The sequence below is a fragment of the Muntiacus reevesi genome, chromosome 9, assembly GCF_963930625.1.
Source record: "Muntiacus reevesi chromosome 9, mMunRee1.1, whole genome shotgun sequence".
In the NCBI taxonomy this organism is placed as follows: Eukaryota; Metazoa; Chordata; class Mammalia; order Artiodactyla; family Cervidae; genus Muntiacus; species Muntiacus reevesi.
Genome location: NC_089257.1, coordinates 6,808,791 through 6,814,432, shown reverse-complemented (window position 1 = coordinate 6,814,432; position 5,642 = coordinate 6,808,791).

Here is a 5,642-nt window from a genome sequence, read left to right as displayed (position 1 = left end):
TTCGGCACTCAGCTTTCTTCACAGTCCAACTCTCACATCCATACATGACCACTCGAAAAACCATAGCCTTGACCAGACGGACCTTTGTTGACAAAGTAATGTCTCTACTTTTTAACATACTGTCTAGGTTGGTCATAACTTTCCTTCCAAGGTGTAAGCGTCTTTTAATTTCATGGCTGCAATCACCATCTGCAGTGATTTTGGAGCCCAAAAATATAAAGTCTGACACTGTTTCACCTGTTTCCCCATCTATTTCCCATGAAGTGATGGGACCAGATGCCATGATCTTAGTTTTCTGAATGTTGAGCTTTAAGCCAACTTTTCCAGTCTCCTCTTTCACTTTCATCAAGAGGCTTTTTAGTTCCTCTTCACTTTCTGCCATAAGGGTGGTGTCATCTGCATATCTGAGGTTATTGCTATTTCTTCCAGCAATATTTTAATAACAAGTATAATATCAAGAAAGCACAATGAGATTCTTTGTAATTTAGTGAGTGACCCTACGGTTCTTGCATTTAGATTATTATCTACCTTTCATTATTTTTGGCTAAGACATTTTAGAACTCAAAATATAGAAGTTGACTCACACAAAATAATATCAATATCAACAATGCCTGGCCATAGAAATTCAAATTGTGTCAGGTGAAATGCAATTAATGATAACCCGTTGGATATTTGACTATTTTGCATCAACTTATAAATTCATTTTAGCACCCCTTACTGACGATAAATATGTGGTGAACTGTTGCCTGAACTGATGGTAACATCTTACTGTTTTCTACATTAACTATTAATAATAAATTCAAAAGAATCTTTGATGTGTCCATTCCTCATTTGCATAAAAATTCAATTATATTCTCTTTTAAAATATATCCTTTGACAAATGGTAAACTTTAAAGAAACTATAGAAATAGATCCATTCACAGATACCCACTGGCTGTTTAAAAAAATTCAATGGTACATGAAAAGATCTTAGAAGCTTTCAGACAAACAATAAAGGTCAAGTAAATTTCTTAAAGGATTAATTCAGTCATATGATTTCAAGTTTTCACCAAATATAAATACTACATTTTCAGGTAAAAAATGGATGAGAAAATACAATTGTCTTATGGAATTACATAAAGTAAAATTCAAAAGGCAACTAAGGGATAAATATCTGTATAACATAAAAATGTGCTAGATTTACACTTGACTAAAACTTCTGTAGATTGAAAAGAAATAACCCACAACTTCCTATTTGTAATTATACATTAGCTTATTTTCTTGTTTGTTTCATTGCCTGTCTCTTTCCTTAGTCTCCAGCCTCACTGAGGACAAAGGCTGTTTTGTTCACCACTAAATACATTCTCTAGGGCTTCCCTGGTGGTCTATGGTAAAGAACCCACCTGCCAGTGCAGGAGATGTGAGTTTGATCCCAGGGTCAAGAAATTCTCCTGGAGAAGGAAACGGAAACCCACTCCAATATTCTTGCTGGAAAATTCCATGGACAGAGGAGTCTGGCAAGCTACATTCTGTGGATTTGCAAAAGAGTGGGACATCATCACTTAGCGACTAAACAGCAACAAATGCATTCTCCATAGTAAGTTTTGTCCAAGTCAGACCTTTTAGAATTAGGAGATAGTAAATATTTTTATATGAATAAATCTATGAGACCATTTTATTTTTGTTACAGTTCTTTTTAATATATATTTTCTGCAATATACATATGGAAAATTCAATCAGAAAAAAAGCATATCTTTTCAGAAAGGAGTTTGCCTTACAAAGATAAATTGGTAAATTGCGCATCTGCAAGAGAGCCCATGGGGGCATGTAAGTTTCCCCTACGCAAAAAAAAGCATAGGGGTAAAGCATAGGAGTCTTTTCCAGGCATCAGCCAGAAATTATAATGCCCTAACAAGCTTTTTTTATCCTCCCCAGGAAAAATTAAGTCTTAAATCCTGGGTCTACTCTCTGAACCTTTAATTCTAGCTATAGGGTTCTCAGTATTTCCCATGGCAGCTCACTTCAGTCTCAGCTGATTCTGCCCTGTCCTGACAAATGAGCTTTATATACTCCATGTCCATAGTCACTATATACTCCATTTCCTCATAGTCTCCATGTCCATGTCTGATCTCAGTGGTTTGGATGTTGATGCAATAGGGAAATGTAATTAAGAACTTTGGCAAATTTATTAGGTAGAAATTGAGAAACTGAAGCTATGATTTATATCTTTGGCGAAGTATAGTGATGGGAAATTTCTATATCTTCAGAGATATTGAGACCTTTTCTATATTACACATTTTGTCAGAATTTTCCTTAAATGCCAATTTAACATCAATCAGAATATATCATGTATATATGTATGTGTGTAACTTTTCTATAGAGAAAAAGGTAAAATATCACAGAGACACATTTTTTTTTTTAGAAATGGAAAAACTGCATGCTAAAAAAAAAAATCTCAAAATTAGTTCAATTTACCAAACATATCTGTAACAGTGGAACTCACGAGTTCTCTTGTAAGATTTTATGCAATTAGAGATGGATTACTGCATGGAAATGATAATTTTTAATATTCTGACTTTATCTTAGGTGTGAAGCCTCATCTTATAAGAAATCTGTCTGATGAGTTAAGCAGCTGGTAAGTTAAACCCAGTTCCTAAGTATAATAGTGACTTTCCTTAAAATGAATATTTGAATCATTCTGGTTGTATTTATGGTCTAAGCCTTCTAACTAACCTCTGAAAAACTCCAGAAACTTTAAAATGCTATTTTCACTATTTGGGCAAACCTGGCTTCAGCTGTCGTGAGTGGCGGTTTGCACACGAGCTCTTAAGGTTATCAGTGCCGTGTCTCTCAGCAGCTATCAAAATATTACAGATTTACTTGTCTTTCCATATTTCACAGATTTAATCATATTGTTAGCTCTTTGGATTCCATTATGGAAAAGTGTTTAATATGAAGAAGAATGCACTGGCCCAGCAGATTAGTGGACAGTATTGCAGCAAAGGAACAGAAGATATATTAAAAAAATAATAATAAAATCAAAACACCAGTATGCTTCTAAGGTTATGCAGAAGCAAACATGTATGATGAAGTTTTCAAACAAGCTACTTGAATGGATAGTATTTAAGTGGTAGGTTTCTTTTTCCTAAGTTTAGTTGAGATGAAGAAAACTTATCAAAGAGAACATAAACATCTGTCTAATTTGGATAAGGTTAATTAATTCAAAAGAAAGACAAACAAAAATATTAACTGGCTGAAATAAGCAGTACATTTATCTTCAGAAATGTGGGGAAGTCAACTCAACCCAGACCAAAGAGAAAGATTTTGCTTAATGATAGGATGTTTCCCCAAAGTGAGCAACCCCAGCCTTCAGGTAAGAAAGAGCAGATGGCTTACGCCAGGGAAACTCTGCTATGTCTTACCCATATTTATCCCGTGTTACAATACTGCATATTTTAAATAAGCTATTCAAGACATATAGTAAGAATAATACAATATATCCTTTGATATGACATATATGATGTCAATGACAATGAATATTTACTAAATGTTTTATCTTAATATATACCAGTTTCTGTCCTAAGCTGTTATATAAGTGACCCTGTCACATCTTTACAGCAGATCTCAGAGTTAATTACAGCATTATTCATTTTATAGGTGAAGAAGCTGAGCTTATGTATTTTATCTGTGATTATGCTCCAAGTCAATTTTGGAGCCAGTATCTCATTCTATGTAGATCCAGAACTCATAACCTTAATTACTAGAATCTACTACCACTCGAATTGTGTGAGGACCTTCTAAATTTATAACACTATGGGCTTCCAAGAGGAAGGAGGGGGAACTAGCATGTTTTTGAGCAACAAGTTCTGTATATGTAAGCTTATTTACATTCCACAGTAATCCTGTAAATTAGGCACTGCATGCTTATTTCAAGGAAGAAGGAAAAAGTATTTAAGGAGGTGAAAACTCTTGCATTTGAGTATCAGAGCTGTGTGCTGAGTACGACTCTGTCTCTGAAGTTTCTGATATTAATATTTATAATATTTCCTATCTTGTTCAGGGAAGGATAGTACAAGATACAATTCCTAAGATGGTGTACTTACATTTTCTCTGGGCCTTGACCTTATGGTTAGTAATCATGTGTGTGTTATTTGCTCAGTTGTATCTGACTCTTTGTGACCCCAAGGACTGTAGCCTACCAGGCTCCTCTGTCCGTAGAATTCACCAGGCAAAAATATTTACTGAGGTGTACAGCCATTCCCTTCTCCAGGAGATCCTCCCAACCCAGGGATTGAACCCTGGTCTCCTTCATGGCAAGCAGACATTTACCATCGGAGCCACCAGGGAAGCCCTTAGTAATTGTTGAGGATGGCCAATAATTATTAAATATATAGTACCCTCCAGATACTGCTTTAAGAACTTTCACATTTAGAAACTAATTATTCAAAAAAATCACCATATAAAGAGATATTATCTTTACCTTGATTTTTATAAAGAAGTAAACTGAGGCACAGGAATTGTAATGAAATTGCCACTGTATTTGTTACTTTTCATAGTCTCAATGTATCAAGCAGAGAAGGGAAGGCAGGAGAGAGGTAAATAGATGTCTTCCTCAAATTAATGGAGAATCAGAAATCACACAATATTGGAATCTGGGGAGATCTTCAGAGATTATCCAATTGCTTTATTTCATGAATGGGAGCCTGGGATCCTAGGGAATGAACAATTAAGCAACAGAATGGGAGGAAAAAACTAGCTATTTTGCCTACTTATATAGTGTAATTACCAGATGATTACCTGAATACAGGTATAACAGCTTCTATTTTAGAGAACTGAAGAGATTCTTTTATATAGTCATGCAGATTGTGTGGGTGAATTCTCTAAGAAATTAAGGGAAGAAGTGCTACATCTTGTTTATTGTATTGTGTTTGGGGGAACTATTTTGGAACTAGAGGAACCCATTTCTCAATATATTATTTCCAAACTAGGCAACTATAATTACAGTCTGACAAAACATAACTCAAATAACTTCTGAATGTTAATTTATTTTGAAAGAGGATATAATCTTGCAAGAGAAATATAGACAAATAGGAAAAGCAGAGTTATAGATATATTAACTTAGAGATGCTACAAATTAAGTTTAAGAAATATGGAAGTTTCATGGAGTATTTCACATGAAGGAATTATTTCTTCTTAAAAGTCAAAAAGGATTATGAGTCCACTCATAAAAATGATTTGTTCTTCAATTTTATCATAAATTACCTGACTAAAGGATGATTGATTATTTCTTGTACTATTCCTTCAAAATTATAGCACATTGTTCACTTTTCAGTTTTTTTATTTAATTGATATTTATTTAACATTGACTCTGCACCAAGCCCTGTAAAGCCCACCCACACACCCTACACCAATTTTGTGATTTCATTAGAAACCACTTAATCAAGCAAATTCTGTAGTTGCCTCTATTTTGCATCCTAAATTGGCACATTATATGTCACCCTACTTAATACTATTATCTCTTTTTTTTTATTCTTGACAAATATAATTCCTTGCTTCCTCACAAGATAATATAAATTATATAAAAACTGAAACTTTGTCTAATTTATCACTGTATTCTTAGCTCTTAGAAGAATATTAGTACTAGATATTCAAAAGAGTTGCAT